The sequence below is a fragment of the Vulpes vulpes genome, chromosome 8, assembly GCF_048418805.1.
Source record: "Vulpes vulpes isolate BD-2025 chromosome 8, VulVul3, whole genome shotgun sequence".
In the NCBI taxonomy this organism is placed as follows: domain Eukaryota; kingdom Metazoa; phylum Chordata; class Mammalia; order Carnivora; family Canidae; genus Vulpes; species Vulpes vulpes.
In genome coordinates, this window is record NC_132787.1 from 33,505,523 (window position 1) to 33,531,574 (window position 26,052).

The 26,052-nt window shown below is 36.5% G+C and overlaps 1 protein-coding gene and 1 pseudogene across 1 annotated transcript in view; one reads left to right on the plus strand and one right to left on the minus strand.

Moving 5' to 3' along the window:
• Nucleotides 1–26,052, plus strand: part of LRP6 (LDL receptor related protein 6) — a 161,863-nt gene that overhangs the window by 31,629 nt on the left and 104,182 nt on the right. The window lies entirely within an intron of this gene.
• LOC112917446 (bublin coiled-coil protein pseudogene) lies at nucleotides 24,983–25,259 on the minus strand (annotated as a pseudogene).

Below are 26,052 nucleotides of genomic sequence, written 5' to 3' on the forward strand. Positions count from 1 at the left end.
AAGACTTGCTGATTTTTATACTCTTTGATTTCCCTACTACTTGGACCACCCTTTTCCTTCTGTCTTCATTAGCTCTTGAAATTTATAGAACAGTTTAAAGTACATGATTTTCTTTATTCTTTCCCTGAGATTATATCTTTCCAAGCTTTTGCAAAGAAGCAAATAGCCAATTATCCTAAAATATAAAGCTTCATACTGGACTTTGCGTAAAAGCACTAGCTCTGTATATGAGGGATCTTGCTCCAAACTTTCAACAACTTAGAGCTTTGAAGGATGTCCTAGTAAACTGAGGAAGCCTATTTTCTACCCATTAAATCCTAGAACTGATAGGGAATCTTGTGGTTCTTACAGCTAAATGCCTTCACTTTTTGGCTGAAGAAGCCAAGGCTTTGGCTAAAATAAGAGACAGCCAAATTCTTGGTTGAGATTTTCCAATTCCACATTTGGTGCTTTATTCTTTCTTCATGAAAAGTATCTTGCTGAAGCTATATGTTTTGTTTTGCAAATTGAGTTACTTTAAAAATGCTACATGGGGGATCCCTGGGTGGCGCAGTGGTTTGGCGCTTGCCTTTGGCCCAGGGCGCGATCCTGGAGACCCGGGATCAAATCCCACATCAGGCTCCCGGTGCACGGAGCCTGCTTCTCCCTCTGCCTATGTCTCTGCCTCTCTCTCTCTCTCTCTCTCTGTGACTATCATAAATAAATACAAATTAAAAAAAAAATTTAAAAAAAAAAAAAAAACCTTGGGATCCCTGGGTGGCGCAGTGGTTTAGCGCCTGTCTTTGGCCCGGGACGTGATCCTGGAGACCCGGGATCGAATCCCACGTCGGGCTCCCGGTGCATGGAGCCTGCTTCTCCCTCTGCCTATGTCTCTGCCCCCCCCCCTCTCTCTATCATAAATAAATAAAAATTAAAAAAAATTTAAAAACAATGCTACATGGTAGCTTTATATAAAGGAGGATTTTATAAATTCTTTTTTTTTTTTTTTAATTTTATTTACTCACTGTACCAGTTTCTTATTTTACCATTGCTTTTTGCATCCAGTTGGGTTCAATTTCCTTCTTAGGGTATGGCCTTGAATATTTCTTTCAGCAAAAGTAGGTTAGTGGTAAACTCTTTATCTTCATCTGAAGGTGTATTTAATTTGCCCTCATTTTTGAGTGATATTTAATTGATTATAGAATCTGGGTGATAGTCATTTTAATTCAGTTGTTGGAGAATGTTATGGTTTTACTTGTTGCTTTGAGAAGTCTGGTATTTTCTAATTGTTGCCTTGTAAGTACTTTATATATATATATATTTTTTTTCTTCCTGGTTCTTGAAAAGCAGCCCCTAACCATCTCTTAAGTTTGGATATTTTGCAACTTTTCCTGTTCTGTGTCTAGATGTGGCTGGCTCTATTTTTATTTATTCTGCTTAGAATTCATGTTTGTAAAATCTTATCAGTGTTATTTGGTAGTTCTAGAAACTTATGCATTGTTTCTTATTTTTCCTTCATCATCCTTAGATTCCTTTGAATTTCCTGTTTGATGTATGATGGTCTAATTTTGTGCTCCATACCTCTTAATCTTGCTTTCATATTGTTTATCTCTGGGTTACTATGTGGTTTATTTTTTCACTAGCCTTCCAGATAACTCATTTCCTTGGGTGTGCCTAATTTTGCATTTTAATGACTCAGTTGAGTTTTTAGTAGCAGTGACTATATTTTGCTCTTCTAGAAGTTTTTTGTGTCCCTCCTTTATTTTTTGTGTCCCTCCTTTAAAAGATTACTATAAGAAGATGACAGCTTACATGAAAGTGGAGAGGATAGTGTATAATTTTAGACTTACAGAAAAGTTAGAAAAGTAGTACAGAATTCTTGTATAATTTTTACTCAGCATCACCTAATATTGACATTTTATTTAACGATCGAACACTTATCTAGACCAAGAAGTTAACGTTGATATAATGCTATTAACTTGTCTGTACACCATATTTAAATTTCTCCAGTTTTCCTAATAGTGCCCTTTTTCTTTTCTAGGATCCTGTATTTTATTTAATCGTTATCTACATAGTATTTTCTAATCTGGGACATTTTAGCAGTTTTTGCCTAAGATCAAAGACAAATCTTGATCTTGGAAGATTACTGGCCATTTTGTAGAATGTCTCTCTCTCTCTGGGTTTGTCTGATTTTTTTTTTTTTTAATAATTTGATTAAGGTTATACTTTTTTGGCAAGAATACCACAGAAGTGTGATGTGTGCTTATCAACAGGGTACATGATGTGTATACTGGTGATGGTACATTTGATAACTTATGGTTTTGTCTGCCAGAGTCTTTTTTTTTTTTTTTAACTGTGTCTACTATTTTTTTTCTTGTAATAAATATTGGGAATTATGTAATTACCTTGTTTCTCATTATACTTTTTTCCACTAATTTAAGCATTCTTTGGTGATGTTTGCCTGCAACAATTTTGCTGTGGTGTTTGCCACATGGTGATTTTTCTAGTTCCATTGCTCCTCCCACATGTATTATTAGTTAAATTTTACTTTAAAGAAGTAGAATTGTCTTTCTTGTCCTTTGCACTTATTTATATTAGTATGGACTCATGGGCATTTCTTTCATTCTATAGATTATAGACCATTACTGTGATTATTTCTTGCTCAAACTGTCCCACATTTTGCCATTGGGAACTCCTTCAAGTTTGTGCTGTGTCTTTTTGATAGGCCCTTCATCACTTTTAAGTACTTTTTTGTGGTCTGACAGCAGAAGATATTTCAAACTCGTCCTTTTTCTGCTTCATGCTTGGAATCAACCATTTCTCCCAGAAGCTCTGTCTCTTTTTTTTTTTTTAAAGATTTTATTTATTTATTCATTCATGATAGTCACACACACAGAGAGAGAGGCAGAGACACAGGCAGAGGGAGAAGCAGGCTCCATGCACCGGGAGCCCGACGTGGGATTCGATCCCGGGTCTCCAGGATCGCGCCCTGGGCCAAAGGCAGGCGCTAAACCGCTGCGCCACCCAGGGATCCCTCTGTCTCCTTTTATTGGCAAATAGTATTTAGAAATCAAGATCTGGAAGCTAGGTATGCTCATTGCTACTAGGTTTTCATTGCTTTTAAGCCTTCTCAGTAAAGAGTTAGGAAATAACATGGATGTGTACATATAAACATAGCTCTGTGTGTTTTCATCCTTGTCTGTAATATTAAAAAAATCCATGAGTCCGTGTTGATATTTCCACGATAATCAAGTTCCAATCCACCACCCCAATATTACATTATAGTCTCGTCCCTTTCCTTTTTTGGTTGATTCTGTGATAGTGAGAAACCTGGTTTTGTCAATACAAATATCAAATATTTGCTAAATATGCAGTATATTTTCATATATTGTGTGTAGACCTAATTTGCCAAGGTTTCAGAATTGCTAACCTATACTCTTGTGAGCAACAAATTTACTATCTAGAATACAATACTCTGAAACTACTGTCTGCATAGTCAAAATACTGTTTTCCAAATTTATTTAGGTAATTTCTTATCTGTTGCAGTGTGACTCTATTATTCATTTGTAATACATTTATCACTGTTTGTATTCCATTCTGAATATCCCCTTTTCCCCCATAGCCTAGCTGATTAAGTAGTGATTTATATTGGAGTTCTGTGAAACAATTGCCACATTTTTCAGAGTTAGAAATAACATGAGTGATGTCCTTCATTCCTTATTCCTTCTACCCTGGTCCTATTCTCTCTTTCTAGTCTGTTCTCTATTTATAGATATCTTACTCTCAATTTTTGGTTTTATCTTGATCCTTCTTGAAATCCTTTTTGCACAAGTGAATTAATACATGAGTATTTTTCTTTTTTTTCTTTTTCTTACATGAACAGGTAACATACTTAAGTGCTCTTTTTGCACTGTCCCTTTTTTTTTTTTTTACTTAACAGTATAGTGCTGTTCCTCATTCTTTTTTGCAATGATAGTAGTATTCATTTTTTTTTTTTAAGATTTTATTTATTTGGATCCCTGGGTGGCGCAGCGGTTTGGCGCCTGCCTTTGGCCCAGGGCGCGATCCTGGAGACCCGGGATCAAATCCCACATCAGGCTCCCAGTGCATGGAGCCTGCTTCTCCCTCTGCCTGTCTCTCTGCCTCTCTCTCTCTCTCTCTCTGTGACTATCATAAATAAATAAAAATTAAAAAAAAAATATTAAAAAAAAAAAAAAAGATTTTATTTATTTACTCATGAGAGAGAATGGCAGAGACGCAGAGAGAGAAGCAGGCTCCATGCAGGAAACCCGATGTGGGACTCAGTCCTGAGACTCCAGGATCACGCCTTGGGCCGAAGGCAGGCGCCCAACTGCTGAGCCACCCAGGGATCCCCAATGATAGTAGCATTCTATTGCATGAATGTACTGTAGTTTACTCAACCACTGTCTATGTTTAAACATTTAGGCTGTTTTGTTAGCTCAAGTATTTTAAAGGAAACCCACATAGTGACTTCTCACTTGTGAATGCTTCATTTTGCATCCCTAAAAAAGAAAAACATTTTCTTCCATAACCAAAATGCCATTATCTTCCACACACCCCAAAGTGAACAATTCTTTAATATTATAAATTACTCAGTCTATATTCAGATATGTAAAATAGTCTCAGAAATGTCTTTTATGGTTGGTATGTTTGAATCAGGATCCGAAATAAGGTTCACAGGTTATATCTGGTTATGCCTCTTAAGTTTCTCTTAGATTAGCATTACCCTTTTTCCCCTCCCCCTACATTTTTTCTCTCATCTTGTTTACTTATTGGAAAGATTCTATAGTTGTCCATTAGAATGTTTTAGATTTTGTGTTTTCTAAAAGATTCTTGTGATATTTGATAATTTTTATCCTTTTATATTTTTTATAAACTGAAATTTAGAATAGAACACTTAGTGGCAAATTCAGTATTTTGCATGAATACTTTTTAGGCAGTACTAAGTACTTTGTGTTCATCACATCAGAAAGTATGTAATTATCTTACTTGTAGTGATACTAAGATTGTGCAGTAGGTTCAGATGGTGAAAGTTAATATGCTTATTATAAAGTTGAATTTTCCCTCTTGTATCCTTTAAATAATTTGTGGGATGATCCTTCTGTACCATATCAATATCTGGTTCCCAATCAGTTGATTGTTTTAACACCCACTGAGGATCATTTTTTTGTATTATTTCATTAAGGATATCTGTTTTATGATATTTTATCTCATGTATTCTCTTTTATGCATTTTAATCATTTTAAGTATTAGTAATTTCTGTCAGATTGTTCAGTTGTCTGAAGTTCTTAGAAATTCACTTCTGTTCTTTGTTATATTTGCTGATTCTTGCTTTCAGGTGAACTGTTTCTTTAGGTGTTGTGTAGTTTTGGATTGTGAGCTGATCTTCAGAGGCGTTGTCTGAGAATCCTGAGTGGTCTTGTGGTGCATATTCCTCCAGAGAGGTTTTGTTTCTGCCAAGCACCTTGAGGTGTTTCCAAGGACAACTTTTTAATTTTAAACTTAAAATATAATTTCTATATAGTAAAATGGACAGACCTTAATGGTACAGTTTTGACAAATGTGTACATCTATATTATCACCTCATTTAAGCAGAGATCATTTTTTATATTTAGTTTTTGGAGTTAGAAGTTTCTGTACCATGTACAGAAAACTAATTCAAACCTGTGTGAGGGCACTGCTGTAGTTACAGAGTCTTTGGTAATTTTTTCCACCTTTTCAGACCAAGGTTGAAAAGATTCTTTGCCTTCCTCTGCCAATGCCAGATTTTTTACTTCATTGTTCCCTGAGGGTCTGTGCTTTGTGCAAGAATCTTACTTCTAACACAGAGCTTCTTGTGTGTCAAGGCTTTATCTTCTTCCCTGTTTCACTGTCAAAACAGAAGGCCCTCAGTTTCTGAGATGAGAAAATCCTACAGGGTTGCTGTAGCATCAGACATGTACTGCTTTTTACCTCCTAGTGCATTTTTGGCTCTCTGGAGATTTCTGCTTTCATGATACCTATACATTTAAAAGAGTTGATATATTTTTGTTTTGCATATATGTATGTCTTAGTCTCTTTGGGCTGCTATAACAAAATACTACTGAGTAGCTTATAACTGAATGGCTTATAATGATAGAAATTTATTGCTCACAGTTCTAGAGTCTGGGAAGTCCAAGGTTAGGGCACCAGCATGGTCCCCTTCTGGTAAGGGCCTTCTTGCTGTGTCCTCACATGATGGAATAGCCAAGGGTTCGCTTTGTATCTCTGTTCTCATGAGTAGGCACCCCCCAGTAATGCTAATACTAGCAGTATTGCTAGTAATTGACAGTAAATGCTAATACTGTCACCTTTGAGCTTTAGAATTTCAACATAAATTTTGAGGGGATGCAAACATTCAGAATATAGCCTTGTATAAATCAAATAAAAAGACTAAACCGGGGTTTAAGAGATTTTGTGAAAGGAGGGGTTTCTGGTTATTTTGTTACTAAATTATCAGAAATAGAAATTCTAACTTTCATGTTTTTAAATGTTGCTTTTTATTTTTAACAGTGGATATATGGACATGATAGTTGAGCATTATTCACACTAATAAGTGTATTAATGACATCTTTTAATTATAGGTAGAATTATATAAGTAACTTTAAGGATCATGAAGTGATTTATGATCTAGTATAGATCTGGTTCACTGAGTTTATGACTCAATTCTAAATGTTTTCTTAATTAGCCAGTATTGGGTGTAATTACATCTTGTAAATGGTGCAAATTTATCCATTCAGTTTAGGTTTATTGAAACTGAACATTTCTGAATATTTTTGTTAAGGGAAACTGAATTCAGATTGAGTAACACACTAGATTAGGTGTTTGTGAATATTTTGGAAAATTTATTATTTTATCTTTACCTAATGGTAGACATTATATGCTTTGGAATGTAATAAATTTGTATAAAATAAATTTGCATAAAATGGCTGGAATGTAGTCTGCTTGTTGGTTGAGGTATTTTTACTTCCTGGCATAAGAAATTTTGATGTTTTGAAAACTTAATATTTTCCTTACTTACTGTAATTACTTCCTAATTAAAATAAAGCCTGTTTTCTACCCTTCACTTCATTTAAAATTCATTTCCCAGAAAGTATTGCAGTGGATATCAGGCCAGATACAATAATAAAATTACATTTGTATGGAAACTAATGAATAGCATATAACAACCTGGTGCTGGTTCATGATTTTTGATGAATAGCAGATGTGAGTACTATTGCAAACTGGTGCTGTAACCATATATATTTAATTCTTCAATATCAAGTAAGAATGTTTATCTTCTCTTAAGTCAAAGCCAAAATAGAACCCATTGTAGCCAAAATAAATTAGGGGCCAAATAGACCACATAATTGGAGAGTCAGTAATAATTGTTGTTAAAGAGAGAGTTTTATATGAGCCTGTAGCTTGGCTTTTGAGAAGCCACAGGAGATATTTATCAAACACTCTTGCATTTCCTAAAGGATACTAAAATTGGCTTTTAAAAATAATGCTGATAAAAAGCCTTTGCAAAATATATTACATAGCTAGTTGAATTTAGCAAATTTATTGTTAAGTACTTTCAGGTAATCATAGGTTTCTAAGCTAGGTTAACTGCCCAAACAAAAAACAAGTAAGCCATACCAGATCTACTCCTTAATATGCGTACTGCAGTTATTTTTTATTTTTAGAAAGATAAAGTGATGTAGTAAAGGAGCTTACTTCGTAGTCTATTTTTTTTTTTTTTTAAGATTTACTTATTTGCGAGAGAGAGAGAGAGAATGTACGTGCAAGTGGGGGAGGACAGAGGGAGAAAATCTCCCAAGTAGACGCCCCACCTGGCGTGGAGCTCTATACTGGGCTCGATCCCATAACCTATTAGACCATGACCTGAGCCAAAAGCAAGAGTCGGATGCTCAGCTGAGCCACTCAGATGCCACACCCTGTAGTCTAATTTTTAAGTAACTGATTTAAGGAGAAGGTGTCAAGCCTCAGTGTCAAATATTCCTCATTCTCATAACAGAAAATGCTTATGTCATATCTTTTTTTTAAAAAGATTTTATTTATCCATGAGACACACACACAGAGGCAGAGACACAGGCAGATGGAGAAGCAGACGCCATGCAGGGAGCCCGACGTGGGACTTGATCCCGGGTCTCCAGGATCATATACCCTGTGCCGAAGGTGGCGCTAAACCGCTGAGCCACCCGGGCTGCCCGCTTATGTCATATCTTAACAGAGAATATGGAGAATGGTTTTTTTCCTCAGGAACCTTCTTTTCTTCAGTGCATCCTGAAATCTCTCTTCTGCCGCAGTCTGATGTTATTCTACTAGTAGATCTTCAAATAAAAAGTTTACACCTTTCTCTTATTGGCTGGTGCCTAGTCCCCTTTAAAGATTAACTCTGTCTTAAAAGTACCAACACCTAAATATTGCTTTTATTAAGTCTGATACTTTAGTATGTCACTCAGGCTTTTAGCAGGTGCCCTTTCCCATTCCCACCTTGATTTCTCACAATCTCTTATGCAGCTTAACATAATAGCCAGACTTTGTCATATTATATATATTTTAGTGCTGGAAATGTCCTTCCCTTCCCTTTCCAATGAAGATGTAACTCTTGCTGACTTGACATTCATTGCTCCTATGATGCTTTGTAGTGGCAACTCTGCTCTAGCTGTTTCTGGAAATTTTGAAGTCAATTATTTTGAAGAAGACAAACAAAAATCCCTACAGGGTCTAATTTTGTTTTTAAAAATTTATTGGGTATTTTAAAAAGATTTTCATTTATTTTAGAGTGCATTTGAGTGGGGGAGGGCAAAGAGCAGAGAAAATCTAAAGTAGACTTCCCATTGAGCACAGAGCCCACCACCTGGAATCATGTCTTGAGTCGAAATCAAAAGTTGGATGCCCAACTGACTGAACCACCCAGACACCCCGTTTACTGGGAATTTTTAAAACTTTTGTAAACTTTATTGTAATTTTTTTTAGTTCACATGATTTTTTAAAAGATTTTACTTATTTATTTATGAGAAACAGAGAGGCAGAGACATAGGCAGAGGGAGAAGCAATCTCCCTGCAGGGAGACCAATGTGGAACTTGATCCCAGGACCCTGAGATCATGCCCTGAGCCAAAGGCAGATGCTCAGCCACTGAGCCACCCAGGTGCCCCTCAGGTAATCCTTTTTGATTCATAGAATGGGCCTTTAACTTCTTTTAGTACCTAGATGTCTGTTACGCTTTTAGAGATATTATATCTGTGTGCCATGTCTGTATTATACATATTTGAGGGCAGAACATGCTAATCTTCTCTTGCACTACATTTATACTAAGGGATATAAATTGGTATTTATTTGATAAAGTTAAGATACTGTAACTCAAGTCTTTCTCCTCACCTGGCCCAAATTCCTCAGATAATCATAACCCAAGTTACAGAGTGAATCTTCTTTATCAACTTGGGTTACAGAAGATACATCTAATTTTGGAGGATGTTAGATGTTTCCTTTTTTCCTTCTAGGGTTGTTCTCTTCCCTTCATGCTGAATGATGAGTTTGGGTTTGCAAAATGGTATCATCTCTACCATTAGCTGCTATAGTTCTCCAGTATCACATCCCTGTAATGTCCCCCTGAGCAGGGCTCAGTAACTTCTCCTTTTGGATCAACTTCACTGATGCATTCCTGAGTGCCATGAATGATTCTCTCCTGACTCTCTAGGATCCAGTGCCATTTTACTGTGCTTCCTGCAGAAGGACAAAATATTTTAAGGCATATTCTGAGCCTGAAGCCTAGGGAAAAATATAAGGTGATTGCTGTGGAGGAAACTCAAGCACAGAGCTTCATTCTACTCTCAGGTCATTGCATTACTAGAGATACCCACTTGTTACATTTTAGGAATAACATTTATCTCTTTCAGGCTTGTTTCTTATTCTTTCCTGTCGATAAATAATTTAGCTGCCTTTGGGAAAATGAATCCAATTGAGGGTTTGGTACCAATATTACCAGAACAAATAGGCACCAAGCTTTATAACTAGAGCAGATAGGGCTTTGTCTTTATTATTTTTTTAATAGACTATTTAAACATTTTTTTAATAGATTGATTATTCATTCATTCATTCATTTATTCATTCATTCATTCATTCATGAGAGACACACAGAGAGAGGCAGAGACATAGGCAGAGGGAGAAACAGACTCCCTGCAGCCAGAAGACACTCAACCACCTAGCTACTGAGGCATTCCTAATAGATTCTTCTTAAGAGCAGTTTTTGGTTCATAGCAAAATTGAGTGGAACAAAATATTTCTAATCTCTCCCTTCTGTAATAAAAGTTTTTATTTTATATTCACTTTATTTTTTTTAATGCTTTTCCTTTTTTTTTTTTAAAGATTTTATTTATTTATTCATAGAGACAGAGAGAGGCAGAGACACAGGCAGAGGGAGAAGCAGGCTCCATGCAGACAGCCTGATGTGGTTCTCGATCCAGGGTCTCCAGGATCACGCCCTGGGCTGCAGGCGGCGCTAAACTGCTGCGCCACTGGGGCTGCCCTGCTTTTCCTTTAATGTAGATCTGTTTCTTATATCATTTTCCTTCTCCGCAGAACTTCTTGCAAGGCAGGTCTGTAGATAATAAATTCCCTTAATTTTTGTTTGAGAAAGTCTTTTTTCAAGTTTGAAGGATACTTTTGCAGAGTACAGAATTCTAGCTTGGAAGGTTTTTCCCCTTTTACCTCTCTAAATATTTCATTCCAGTCTCTTCTTGCTTGCATGGTTTCTGAGGAAAAGTCAGATGTCATTCTTATCCTTACTTCTGTGTCCATAAAGTGTGTTTTTTTTCCTCCTAGATTTTTTTCTGTATCTTTATTTTTCTAGAGTTTGAATATGATATGCTTGGGTGATGGGGTTTTTTTTGTTTGTTTGGTTTTTTTTTTGTGTGTGTGTGTGTTTGTTGTGCTTTGCTGTTCTGTGAGCTTATTGTGTCTGCGAATTGGTATCTGACATCTGGAGAAATTCTAAGTTATCACTGCTTTGTTTATTCCTGTTTTTCTTTTCCTTCTAGTATTCTCATCATGCATGTGTTATATATCTTCTGTAGTTAGTTGTCCCATAGTTCTTGGGTATTCTGTTCTGTTTCCCACCATACTCCCCTCCCCAACCCCTAGTCTTTTTTTTTTCCCCCCTTTGGCTATTTCTGTGGACATATCTCTTAAGTGCAGAGATTCTTTCCTCAGCTGTATCCCATCTACTAATGAGTCCATGAAAGGCATTCATTTCTGTTACACTGTTTTTGATTCCCAGCATTGTTTTGGTTCTTAGAATATCCAGCTCTCTGGTCATATTATCCATCTGTTCTTGTATGTTGCCTGTCTTTTCTATTAGTGTCCGTAGCATATCAATCACAGTTGTTTAAAATTCGTACTCTGATAAATGCAACATCCCTACCATATCTGAGTCTGTTTCTTTCTCTCTCTCTCTTTTTTTTTTTTTTTTGAGTCTGTTTCTCATGCTTGCCTTGTCTCTTCAAGATTCTTTTTTTCCCTTTAGTATGCCTTATAATTTTTTGTTGAAAGCTGGCCATGATCTACTGAGTAAAAGGAATTGCTTTTAGGTCTAGAAATTAATAGGCCTTCAGTAAGTCATGTGTTGAGATGTTGGAAGAGGAGAAGCATTGTATAATTCTGTGATTTGGTCTCTCTTTTAGTGAGCCTGTGGTCCTGAGCTGTGAGCTTCACAAATGCTTCTTGTGTTTTTTTGTTTTTTTGTTTTTTTTAAACCCCCATAGGTAGGGCAGGATGGCTACAGGATGCTGGAGTTGGGTAATTCCCTTCCCTTTAGGTCAGTTAGGCTCTGATAAAATTCCAAAAGGTTAAGCTCTGGCAAAATTATTTCTCTTGAGGACAGCGCTTGTTATGAAGAATAAAGTGCACTGATGTATTTAAAAATGGTTAGTTTAGTTTTCCCCTTGCTGGAAGCATGAGGTGATTTTTTTCTTTGATCTTTACTGTGAGGACCTGGTAGAGTTCCTGGAGATAAAATTCACAAAAGTGTGAGGGTCCTCTCATGACTGGTTCCCTCTGGAATTTTTAACTTTCAAATTTGTCCACGCTAAGCTTCTTGCAAATCAAATATAGTTTAGTTTCCCGACCCTGGTACTGGTTCCCATGGAGGTTTCTGTTTACAGGTTTCTGCTCTTGTAAGTTGTAACACTCTGGATTTGCTTGCCTGTCTCTAGCTTTGAAAGCAGCAGTTTGCTTTGTAACCCTGCTTCTCTGGCAGATCTAAGAATTGTTGATTTTTCAGTTCAGGTTTTTGCTTGTCATTAGAATGGAGTGATGACTTCTCAGCTGCCTTATATTCTAGACTGGAAGTTGGAAGTCAGGGCTTTGCTTTTTTTGCATTGAAAATCTGAATACATGAAGCATAGGAAAAGAATAATATATCTATTAACTAAGAGGATCTTACATAGTATAGTCTGGAATTTTAATTTTGATACATGAGTTCTAGGAATATTCAGAGGTTTTCATCTGGATTGGGGCAAGCTTTCAGGAATAGAACTTATATGCTCTTATATCTTACTTATAACCTCAAGTTTCCTTAACCATTGGTATTGGATCTAATAATACTATTATTTATTAAAGTAGTTCATCTACAGTAAGCAGATAGTGTTTAGACTAGACTGACTTTGTTTAAAAATCTCAACAGTGAGACTGAGCTGAGTAACTGAATCTGTATCATCTCAGTGTATATATAAGAAGACCAAAGTGAAGTAAATTAGTAGAATGAATTCCTAACGCTTTTTATAAGCTTTCATTAGTTTATTAATGATATAAGTGAAACTCTCAAAAATTGGTTGTAAAATAAGATGAAATCTATTTTCTTATATAACTGCAACATTTTTTTCTTTGAAGCCAAATCAGGAGTAGACAATTGTTAGTAATTTGGAAGCAAAGTTTTCTGAAATGAATCTCCTCAGAGATTGGGAAAAAGTGATATGTGCATGTAGATAAGACTACAAGTATGTAAACTCTGTATCCTGTTTAGTATAATTGAAGATGGCTTTGGAAATGTGTTTGCCTAAAGCATGAGTGGTAAAATGGTTTGTAAAATGCTTTTTATTTATAGAAGATGAGAAGCATAAGAAAGCACACTGTACACTTTTCAAAACCCATAGATCTTTACTTCAGAAAGTGAACCTTAATGTATGCAAAGTTTAAAAATTCATTTAGGAGGTTGGAGGGTCCCAGGATATGTTGCAGATTGAGACAGAAGAGTCTAATTCTCTTAGAAATTATGAAAGAATCTCATTGGATAGAGTTTGGGAGGAAGGGTGCTGACCTAAATAACTTTGGAAATGCATGCAACCTGTAAGACTAAAGACAAAAGGAACTGCACCTAAGCAGTGTACTCTAGTTGTCAATGTTGTTTCCCATAGAGGTACATTTAATCAATCTGATTGCATATTAGAATTAAACAGCTAAGTAAAGTGGTGTGTGGTGGGAACCAGGTTTCTTTTTTTATTTTTATTTATTTTATTTTTTAAATTTCTTTCTATTGGAGTTCAATTTGCCAACATATAGCATAACACCCAGTGCTCATCCATCAAGTGCCCCCCTCAGTGCCCATCACCCAGTCACCCCAACCCCCCGCCCACCTCCCTTTCCACCACCCCTTGTTCGTTTCCCAGAGTTAGGGGTCTCTCATGTTCTCCTCTCTGATATTTCCCACTCATTTTCTCTCCTTTCCCCTTTATTCCCTTTCACTATTTTTTATATTCCCCAAATGAATGAGACCATATGATGTTTGTCCTTCTCCGATTGACCTTTTTCACTCAGCATAATACCCTCCAGTTCCATCCACGTCGAAGCAGATGGTGGGTATTTGTCATTTCTAATGGCTGAGTAATATTCCATTGTATACATAGACCACGTCTTCTCTATCCATTCATCTTTTGATGGACACCAAGGCTCCTTCCACAGTTTGGCTATTGTGGACATTGCTGCTATAAACATCGGGGTGCAGGTGTCCCAGCGTTTCACTGCATCTGTATCTTTGGGGTAAATCCCCAGCAGTGCAATTGCTGGGTTGTAGGGCAGATCTATTTTTAACTCTTTGAGGAACCTCCACACAGTTTTCCAGAGTGGCTGTACCAGTTCACATTCCCACCAACACTGGTGAACCAGGTTTCTTAATGTTAGAGTGGGGAGCTACAGATAAACAATGGGAAGAAGCTAGAATGATACTTGTGGTGGTGGGTTAGGTTTGAAGACATGAGTATAGGTTCGAAGACATGAGTATAGGTTCATACTCAGCTTAATATACAGTATACATTTTATTTTATTTTATTATTTTTTAAAGGTTTTATTTATTCATGAGAGAGACAGAGAGAGAGAGGCAGAGACACAGGCAGAGGGAGAAGCAGGCTCCATGCAGGGAGCCTGACATGGGACTCAATCCTGGGTCTCCAGGATCAGGCCCTGGGCTGAAGGTAGCACTAATCCACTGAGCCACCTGGGCTGCCCTGGGAAAATCTTAAGTCCAAACCTGTGTATTACCAATCATATTGTTGAATGACTTCTGGTATGAGGGAGATTTGCATTAATACAAATATATAACTCTTGATCATAGATTAATGACTTTATTTTGCAGTATTTGTGATTTTCTTTAAATTACTGTTAAATTTATGTGGTATGCTGCTTTCTTCTCTTTTATTCCCAAAACAGTAACAGAATTTCAATGTTGGTAATACTTGTACCTAATTTTCAATTAAACAGCTGTGACAGGACTTGTAGAATGGCATTTTTTTTTTAGATTTATTTATTTATTTATTAGAGAGAGCGAGAGAGAGACAGAGGGAGAAGCAGGCTCTAAGCAGGGAGCCTGACATGGGACTTGATCCCGGTCTCCAGGATCAGGCCCTGGGCTGAAGGCGGTGCTAAGCCACCCGGGCTGCCCAGAATGGCATTTTCAAGTCATTGTGGGAGGCTGAAATAAATGACTATAGCATGCCATGTAAGGGCTTGGGAAAATTCAAGTGTTACTTTTTCTTTTGATGAAATGAGGAGCATGAATGAAATAATTAGGGAAATATTTCTTAAAAACCTTGGAGCATCTTTGTAATTTTTATTATGCATAGCTAATGGCATGAATGCTTACCACATTTTCTGGGAGAATGATTTAAAATACTTTTTCTTGGTGTTGGACTGTGCCAGCTATAATTTTGGGTTCAGAAAATATAGTCACAGTATCATTAGGATTTAATTGATACTTTTCCCGAATTAATGTAGATTAATTAATCCTAGAAATACTGCTTAGTGTTTTCTAGAGTTGTGTATACTACTTCTATTATTATGTGTTTACTGTGTTTTCTGATGTTACAGAGACATATTTATATGGAAATAATATTTTTACTCTCTTGTTACAATGTAGATTCTCATTTAGTAGTTCTGGGTAGAGCTTGAGATTTGCTGAGGCAGTTGTGTATGGTCCACATTTTGGGTAGCAAGGGGTGGGCAAAAATTTTCTAGAAAGGTCCAGATTGTAAATATTTTAGTCTTTGTGGACCGTATATGATCTCTGTTGGATGTTCTTTTTTCCTTTTTTTTTTTTTTTTACAGCCCTTTAAAAATATTATAACCATAAAAAAAAAAGCCCTTTAAAAATAATAACCATTATTAGCACTTTGGGTCATACAAAAAGCAAGGCACTTGAGTTGGATTTGAACCCCTAACCATAGTTTGCCTTTTTTGCTTTAGAGAAAGGATGTATACATTTAGTTGTTGATACAAGCAAAAATTCTAGAATTGGTGTTTGTTGTGATTTTTCTGCATTTCAGATGACCATATGATTTTTCTTTGACATATTAATGAGGTGAATCCTCACTGATGGTTCAGGAGCTTATCACTTTTTTTTTCCTTAGTTTAATTGAGGTATACTTTTACATACAATGAAATTTACCCTTTTAAGTGTATGATACTATGAACTCTGAGAAATGCATACAATTATGTATTGTCAAAGATTAAAAAAAACTGGACCCTAGTTAAAACGGTAAGGACGGATTTTAATCAGCAATATATTATTGCAACATGGAAAAGAGGGCCGCATAAATGGAACTCTACTTTGATTTGTATACGAGTAGCTTGGTATTTTAAAGGGAGAATGAGGGAGGAGGGAGAAGGGGGTGCGGGTCCAGTAGAGTCAGGGGAGTGATAAATTACAAAAAGCTGGAAGGGGAAATTGGTCTATGTGAAACCATCTGGGTTGGCTAACTGGCACTTTTCCAAGGCTCCTGTCCTCCCACAGAGACTGGCAGACAGGGGCCCTATGTTCAGGTGTTGGCTGGAACAAACAGTAAATTCTTTCGGCAGCAGTTAATTTCTCAGTCAGGCATTTTGTGAGGGACTAGGGTCATCTTAGTGATGCAGCCTTGAGCTGTTAGAAACTATGTTGATATTTTGTTCAAGTCTTTGAGGGCCAAAGTTGAGGTCTAGCTGAGAAAGGACTCAATGGAGCCTGGCTAGAGTTTAGTCAGAGACTCTGTTTATATCAGCACTGTGATTGAGATACAGAACTGTTCCATCACCCCCCAAAATTTCCTTATCTTTTATTATACTTACCTTCTTGCCCCTGATCTCAGCTCCTTGCAGTTACCGAGTTGTTTTCTATTACTATAGTTTTCCAGAATGTCATATGAATGGAGTCATACAATATGTATAGCCTTTTGAGAATGGGTTCTTTGACTCAGCATAATGCATTTAAGGTTTATCTGTGTTGTTGTATGTATCAGTAGTTTTGTTGTGGCTGAGTAATGTTCCGTTGTATGAATGTATTACAGCTTGTTGATCCATTAATTAGTTCAAGAACATTTGGGTTATTTCCAGTTTTGGCAATTACAAATAGAGCTGCTATAACTATTTGTATGCAGGTTTTTGTGTGAACGTAAGTTTTTATTTCTCTTTCATTACCCTTGGGTAAATACCTTAGAGTCAGATTACTGGGTTCTGTGGTAATTATAATTAACTTTATGAGAAACTGAAATTTTGCCAAAGTGGCTATACCATTTTTTATTCCCACTGGCAGTGTCTGAGAGTTTAGTTGCTTTGCATCCTCACCAGTATTTGAGTTTCCTTTAAGTCATTCTTAGATGTATGCAGTGGTATCTTGTGTGTGTGTTTTAAACACTGTCAAATAAGCTTTATTATTTACAGCCACCTTGCAGAATTCAGAGTATATAGTATATTCATTAGTCCTATAGGTTGTTTCCAAGCATCATTCTAGAGATCCCAAAGCAAGATTCAAGTATAAATCCAGTGGAACCTGAGCCTTGCCATATGCTGCTTCTATGCATGGAGGGTGGTGTTTCCTAGCTTGGGGGGGGGGGGGCAGATGGCCCCCATTCTCAGGGCTGGTTAATCCCTCAGTAAAGTCACCAACTTAGGCGCTATCTGGGTTGGCATATAGTCATGGTATGGCTAGTAAAACATAAACTAGTCTAGGTTTTTTTTGTTTTTTTTTGTTTCTTTTGTTTTTTTTAGTCTAGGTTTTTTAGACATGAACATTTAAAAAATTATATTCTATAATTATATTATTTAAAAATACAGTTCTTGGGGCACCTGGGTGGCTCAGTCGGTTGTGCCTGACTCGATTTCCACTCAGGTCATGATCTCAGGGTTGTGAGATTGAGCCCCCCATCCAGCTCTGCACTGGGCATGAAGCCAGCTTAAGATTCTCTCTCCCTCTCCTGTTGGTCCCTCCACCCATTCGTGCTCACTTGGTCTCTCAAAAAAAGTTTAGTTCTTTCTAAAGCTTTTAAATTTAGCCTACAGATCTTATTTTTTAAATTGAAGTATAGTGAATATAAAATATGATACTAATTTCAAGTTACAGCATAGTGATTCAACAATTATACTCATTATGAAATGCTCACAGTGATGAGTGTAGTTATTACCATCTGTCGACTTACAAAGTTATTACAGTATTATTGATTATATTCTTTGTACTGTACTTTTAATCTCTGTGACTTATTTATAGCTGTCAGTTTATAATACTTAATCCCTTTCACCTATTTTGCTCATATTCCCCTCCATAAAACCACTTTTACTTTTGACACCAGTTGCAGATTGGGAGACCACAGGACTAACTTTAGGTTCAATAAGTCACTAGGACTCTCAGAATTCACTGAAAGTTGTTTAGTTGTGGTTTATTCCATTACAAATAAAAATCAGCTGGGGGAAGAGTACCCAGGACAGGGTCCAGGAAAGTTCCAAGTGCAGAGCTTCTAGCTGTCTTCTCGCAGTGGAGTATTTGTGTGGACAGCCCTTACTTTTCCTGTAATGTGTGAGAGCATGCAGAGTAATGCCAACCAGGGAAGTCACCTGAGACTTGTGTGTTTTATTAGAGTTTGGCTATGTAGACATATTGACTTTCTGCTTGGCTGACTTTAGTCTCTAGCCCCTCTAGAGGTTGGGCTTCTATGGAGTGTCCCAAAGCCTCTACTATAAATCACATCGTTAGCCTAGACTATCTGAGGTAGCTTATGACCTCAGATAAACCAAATGACACTATTATCAGTGAAGACAGTCCTAGATTAGAGATTATCTCTTACTGGCTTTGGGGCAAAGACCAGACCTCTTTTAGGGCAATATTAATCATTTATTGCACACATGTGTTTAGAAGTATGTTGGTTAATTTCCAAATGTTTAGGATTTTGTAGATATCTTTCTCATATATAGACTAGTCTAATTCTCTTGTTTTTTTAAAAAAAGATTTTATAATTTATTCATGAGAGAAAGAGACAGAGAGAGAGAGGCAGAGACACAGGCAGAGAGAGAAGCAGGCTCCATGCAGGGAGCTGGATGCCGGCCTCGATCCCGTCTCCAGGATCATGCCCTGGGCTGAAGGAGAAGGCGGTGCTAAACTGCTGAGCCACCCGGGTTGCCCAGGTCTAATTCTCTTGTGCCAGAGAACATACTGTATATGATTTCAGTTCTTTGTTGCATGGCCCACATTCTTGTGAATATTCTGTATGTACTTGAGAAGGCTGTTTATTCTGCTGTTTTGGAGTGTTTTCTTGTACATTGCAATAATTATGTTTTAAGATTAGAATTATTTGGTCTGTGAGAATTTTAGAGAATTTACCAGTAGATATCTGGGCTATATCATCCTCCCTTTTTCTCCTACCATGGTAAGATGAATTTACTTTTTATTAATAGTTACAGCTTATTCAGGTTTCTAAAAACTTGTCTTGATACAGTTTTGTAAGCTCATGTTTTTCCTATGTTTTTTGCTGTAATACTTTTTTTTTTTTTTTTAATACTGTGGGGATTTCTTTTCCCTTTATTTTTCTTATACTTTCTTTGGATTAGCTCTTTATTTTTCATCCTTTTAGCTTTTAGTAGTTTAAACATATTTATTATTATTTTTACCTGTGCCTCAGAGTTTCATTATTTGCATCTTAATAAGTTTAGTAATAAAATAATAATTGATTTCTCTGAACTGTTTTATTTTTTAGAAATGTGAATCTTAATTTCCAGACAGCCAGATACAGATTTTTTCCTACTTATTATTTCTAAGTTAATTAATTACAGTTACTCTGCCATATGTATATTAGTCCTATACATTATGGTCCAGTGTGTGGTTATATTTAAAAAATATTTCATGTGGGTAGCTGGCTGGCTCAGTCAATGGACTGTGTGTGGCTCTTGCTCTCAGGGTTGTGAATTTAAACCCCTCTTTGGGTATAGAAATCTTCAAGAAAAATAAATAAAAATGTGTGTTTAAAAAGATTGTATATTCTGTGGTTTTTGAGTACAGTGTTGTAGATGTGTCCATGAAATCAAACTTGTTTATACTGTTGAAATCTTCTGATTCCTAAAATAATTTTTAATTTATTGCTGAGAGAAGTGTGTTAACAAATCTTTCATGTGGTAATTAATTTGACAGTTTCTTTTTATAGATATGCCTATCTTGCTTTATGTGTGTTGAAGCTGTGTTTTGAAATACAGGTAGATAAGGAACTTTCTTCCTGATGTACCTCATACTATTATTTAGTGACTTTATTGTTACTAATGTATTTTGCCCTAAAGTTCATTTTGTTAAATATCACTTGCTATATCTGCTTTCTTCTGGTAAGTTTTTGCTTCTTAGTGTTCTATCTTTTTACTTTCTGTGTTTTATATTTTCTAGGCGTTTCTTTTTTAAGTAGCATATAGTTGGAGTTTTTGGTTTGAGTTTTAAATCTATCATTAAAATGTGTGTTCTAGGGGCACTTAGGTGACTCATTTCGGTTAAGCGTCTGCCTTTGGCTCAGGTCATGATCCCAGCATCCTGGGATTGAGCCCCACGTTGGGCTCCCTGCTCAGCTGGGAGTTGGCTTCTCCCTTTCCTTCTGCCATACCCCCCAGTTTGTGTGTGCTCGCGTGCATGCTCTCTCTCTTTCTCTCAAATAAACAAATCCTTAAAAAAAAAAAAAGTCTTCTGCAGAAGCTTCTCAGTCCTTTTACACTTTATGTTTATTGTAATTACTAATATATTTGTATTCACATCTGACATCTTATTTTGAGTTTTCTATTCTGCCCATTTCGTTTCTCTTCTTTCTTATTGATTATATTTTGTCAGCTTTTTCTCTCTACAAATTTGCAGTCTTTTTGAGAATTTAAAAAATTTTATATTTTTTGAAAAAATTTTAAATTCTGAGAATTTTTAACATGTATACTTATGAAATTATTAGTATGCTTTACTTCTGTTTATTACCTTCCTGGCTTATATATTATCATTATTATCAGTTTAAGTTCTGCTTCCTTGTTTCTTACTCATAAGACATTATTTTTATTTTCTTTAATTAATTAATTAATTAATTAATTATTTAAAAATTTTTTTATTTATTTATGATAGTCACACAGAGAGAGAGAGCGAGAGGCAGAGACATAGGCAGAGGGAGAAGCAGGCTCCATGCACCGGGAGCCCGACATGGGATTTGATCCCGGGTCTCCAGGATCAAGCCCTGAGCCAAAGGCAGGTGCTAAACCGCTGCGCCACCCAGGGATCCCTAATTTATTTATTTATAATAGTCACAGAGAGAGAGAGAGAGAGAGAGAGAGAGAAAGAGGCAGAGACATAGGCAGAGGGAGAAGAAGCTGGCTCCATGCACCGGGAGCCTGATGTGGGATTCGATCCCCGGTCTCCAGGATCGCACCCTGGGCCAAAGGCAGGTGCCAAACCGTTGCGCCACCCAGGGATCCCAAGGCATTATTTTTAAAGTTTAGATTGATCAATTCCATCTTGCATTTTAGGAACTTCTGTTTGGGTTAATTTTTCTAAATCTTAATTTCCTTTAGTGAAGTCCTGTTGGTGGCAGACTCTCTCAGGCTTTGTCTGAATCTACCTTTATTTTGCCTTTGTTTTTAATTTTTTTGCGTAGGATACAATTGCAGATCAACAGATATTTTCTCTTACCATGTTTTAATGGTATTATTCTAGTATCTGTTGGCTTTCTTTGTTGTTGAAGTGATCCATTATTACCATTACTCTGATTACAGTTTCAGTAAATTCATCTAGCTTTTTTTTTAAAAAAAATCATCTAGATTTTAAAAAAATTATACTAATTGGGATTTGTTGGGTTTCTTGACTCTGTGGACTGATGTCTTTCATCAGTTCTTGAAAAGTCTCCTAAAATACTGCTTTTATATCATTTTGTTTTTAGAACTCTAGACATTTGTCTGTTTTATGAACTCTTTTAACCTATTTCATGAATCTATTTCTTTCTCTTTATGTTTAGCACCAAAGAGATTATCCAGAATTATCTTCATGTTCATTAATTATCTCTTCATATAGTCAAATATTTCTGCCATTTCCGTGTGTGTTTGTTTTCCTTTTAGCTTACCCACTGAGAGTGTTTAAGTTGGGGTTTCTGGCATTGAGTGTATTCTCTCATCTAAGGGTGCTACCTTGTATAGGTTATAGAGACCATCTCTTCTTCAACTCTAGATTACTTTTCTCAATTTTTCCTTTCTGTGCTCAGAATATTTCCTTTAATTTTTATGGGTGCAGACATACATTTAAAATACTTTTGTAGTTTTATCTGTCATTTTTTAGGTGCTCTTTAATTGGAAGGTTTCTCTGGAACAAAAACAGATTTTATAAGTCTTTTTGTCCTCCTCCCCCAATATTTAATCTACTATTTCTTTTCTTTATGATTTCATATTTTGTACTGTTTCTGAGAAGGATTAGGTATATTCAACTTGCTTTCTGTCCTTTATTTTTATGGTTTAGGTATATTTTTTAAAGATTTTATTTATTTATTTGAGAGAGAGAGCACAAGTGGTGAGGAGTAGAGGTAGAGGGACAAGCCAACTCCTTCCTGAGTAGGGAGCCTGATGTGGAGCTCAGTCCCAGGACTGTGGGATCATGACCTGAGCCGAAGGCAGACCCTTAACTGATTGAGCCACCGAGGCATTGTATATGGCTTAGTTTTTTGTATATTTTAAACCAGTCATAAACTTATATTACATACAAAAAAGATAAAAGGAACAATATAATGAACATTCTAGTTGCCTCCTTGCTAGCACCATACATCATATTTAATTCTTTAATTGTTTTGGGGGATATGAAGTAAGGTGAGACTAAAGAGAACCCCCCCGCCCATGAGTTTACAAATATATCCTAGATTTCCAATTTGATAAGTTTTGAGAGCTGGATTAGGAATTAATTCCTAGCCTGATTCTATTTTCTTTTTGTTAGTTATTTCATCTGAAGGAAAAGGTTTATTCTATAACTTTCAGATCATTTTGTCCTTCTTTTCTACCTGCTTTCCTCCTCTGATAGATTAACGCATGCCTACTGAAACAATCCTCTTCAGCTTTTTTTTTTTTTTTTAAAGATTTTATTTACTTATTCATGAGACACACACAGAGGGGGGGGAGAGAGAGAGACAGACAGACAGACAGGCAGAAACACAGGCAGAGGGAGAAGCAGGCTCTATGCAGGGAGCCTGACATGGGACTCTCCAGGATCACGCCCTGGGCTGAAGGTGGCGCTAAACCAGTGAGCCACCCAGGCTGCCCTTCTTCAGCTTTTTAAGTAGTATTTATATAGAACTTATTAACAAATTACTATCTCACCTATTGCTTTATGTTCTTTTGTAAACTAAATCTTTGTGAAATGAACATATTTAAAATATTTTCTGATGGTTTAAAAAGTAAGTATTGATAACCATTTCTGTTTTGCTTTTTTCTGTGGTTACCATGAGGTTTTTTCTTTGACTTGACTCTGGGTTGAAATTGGAAGTAACTTATTCTTGCCTTTTGGCCCTAGATAGTATCCAGGTAGCTCTAAAATTAGCACCATTGTCAGAAGACTGAAGATCTTCTAGATTGTATTTCACTCTGATGCTTGGAGTGTCAGAAAGAAATGGGGTCAGTGATTTTGTCAAAGAGTCTTAATGTCTCCCCCAATCTTCACAAAGAGTGGGTTGGCTTTGGGATGTGTCTGTCTACTGTGGGTGTCTGATTAAGATTGCAGACCTTTCTCTGCTTGATTTATGTGGATTTGAAAAAGAGAGTAATAAATGATGGATTTTATCTTCAGGAGTGCTTAAACACTTGGAAGTATACCAGTTTTCTGTGGTGTAATCTCAGAATTATTAATTGCTTTTTGAGTAATGTGGTTTTGTTAAAGACACGATGACTTCTTAATTATTAATCTCCTATTTGACTGGATTTACTTGAAAGACAAAACAAAAAAAATATAATTTTTAAAAAAAGATTCTATTTACTTATTCATGAGAGATACAGAGAGAGGCAGAGACAGGCAGAGAGAGAAGCAGGCTCATTGCAGCAAGCCCGATGTGGGACTCAATCCCAGGACTCCAGGATCACACCCTGAGCCAAAGGCAGATGCTCAACTGCTGAGCCACCCAGGTGTCCCTATAATTATTTTTTAAAATGTCAGTTTTGTGATCTTTTTCACACTCTAATTAGCATAGCTAAGAGTAGATGCAAGTCACTGTGTCAAAGTAATACAATGTCAAAGTGACTACTAATTATATTGTATATATTTTTATGAAAATCACAAGTAATTTTCCATGCTTTTTTTTTTTACCATTTTGGCAGCATGTTCTAAACTGAGAATTTAAGCTTTTAAAGGATATTTACTATATTCATTTGTTCATATCCTATAAGTAATATGAGACTCTGGTGTCGGTAACATATTCAGTGAATAAGTAAACTTAAACCTTCATTGAGGGTTGCCACTGAATATTTCTGTAGGTAAAGAATTGGATACTAAAAGCTTGAAAATTTGTAATAGAGATTTGAAAATCTATTTTCATCCTTACATATCTTTGGATATTTATACTTGTACAACTTAAGCAGTAACTGTAAAGTCTAAAAGTCCCATTTCTCAAATTATAAAACTTTTGAGGGAAATATGGAAAACTGTTGTGTGGAAAGTAATTTATTTGGTTCTTTGTTCCTTCTTTGATCTTCCATAGATTTAAGAGCTAATTATTGACTAATATTTAGGGCTAACTGATTAGTGAGTTAAATATATTAACACCACTGTAAAAGAACAGAGTAGTATGGATAAACAGATGCTTCAGAAACTCAGATTCCTCTTCACTGGTTCTAAACTCTAAAATGAATTAGAATTCTTTGAGGAGCTTTTATTTCTTTATTTTTAAAAAAATATTTATTTTTAAAAAATTTATTAAAAATATTTATTTATTTTGTTGTCCACCTGTTTAATGTGGACACTCAAGGCCTGAGCAGAGTAGACGCCCTGGGATTGGGCAGGCAAGCTAGGTGGTTCACAGGCTCACATCTGACCCTAAGAGAGGATGCCAGGTGGTGAGGGCTGGTCCAAGGGAGTACCAGAAAAGTGGCCCAGGCAGGCAGACCCACCAGAGGACCTGGAAGCCAGCCCTTAAGAAAGTATCTAAGCCAGGTGGTGAGTGTCCAGGCCAGAGTCTAGCCCAGGGAGGCAGGATTGGGGTGGTTGGTGGCTCTCAGAGCCAAGGGACTGGTATTGCTGGGACCTTGCTAAGCTACTGCTGAAACTTAAGGCATGTCTGCCAGATAGCTCCTGGAGGCAGGCATGGAGGTGGTCATTCTCCTCCAGTTGGTCCAGACAGGAGTTGATCTGGTCTAACATGGAGTTGATGGCAGCATATTCTGCATATTCTGAAACAGTTCTCATTGTTTCATTGTTTATGGTGACAAGTCATCCTTGCCTTTTGCACCTGCCTCCACTAGTATGCCCAGGTCCCTGTTGGGGCCTGACATTGCAGGTTTGGATGTCATGGGGACCTCAATATGATGGAATGTGCCAACAGCTAGTGCTCAGTTGGAAGGTCGAGGAACTTTTAGATAATATAGATGCATGGGTCCCAACTCAGATTATTTTAATCAGAATCTCTGATGGAAGAGCCCAAGTTCCTGATATTTTCAAGAGTTTCTGAAGTCATTGCTAAATGCTGCCAGAATTAAAAATTGGCGGCAACATCCTGATCATCACCACTAGTAGTATTATTACAGGTGTGTTTGTGTATGGACTGGGGAGCACAGCCCAAGAAACATGGTACTAAGAAAAACTTGTATTAGTCCATTCAGGCTTCTATAATGAAATACTATTACTGGTGGTTTATAAACAACAAAAATTTCTTTCTCACAGTTCTGGAGGTTGGAAAACCCAAGATCAAGGTGTTGGCAGATTTGGTGTCTGTTGAGGGCCTGCTTCCTACATTGTTTTTCACTGAAACTTCGCAAGGTAGAAAGGGACAGCGAACTTTCCTGGGCCTTTTTAGTAAGGGCAGTCATCCTATTCCAGATGGTTCTATTCTTAGGACTTAATCACTCCAGAATCCCAAATCCCCAGAATTCCTAATACCATCACATTGGGAGTTGAGATTTCAGCATATGCATTTTGGGGGGAACATTTTTAGACCATTGCTTGTTAATTATATTTACAATTCTAGTTTCTGAATATTCAAGGACTGGTTATGTCGTGGTCATTATATATTGATGATTATTGGGTTTTGAAGTTAGAAAACTGAATAAATCAGGACAGATTAGTTGA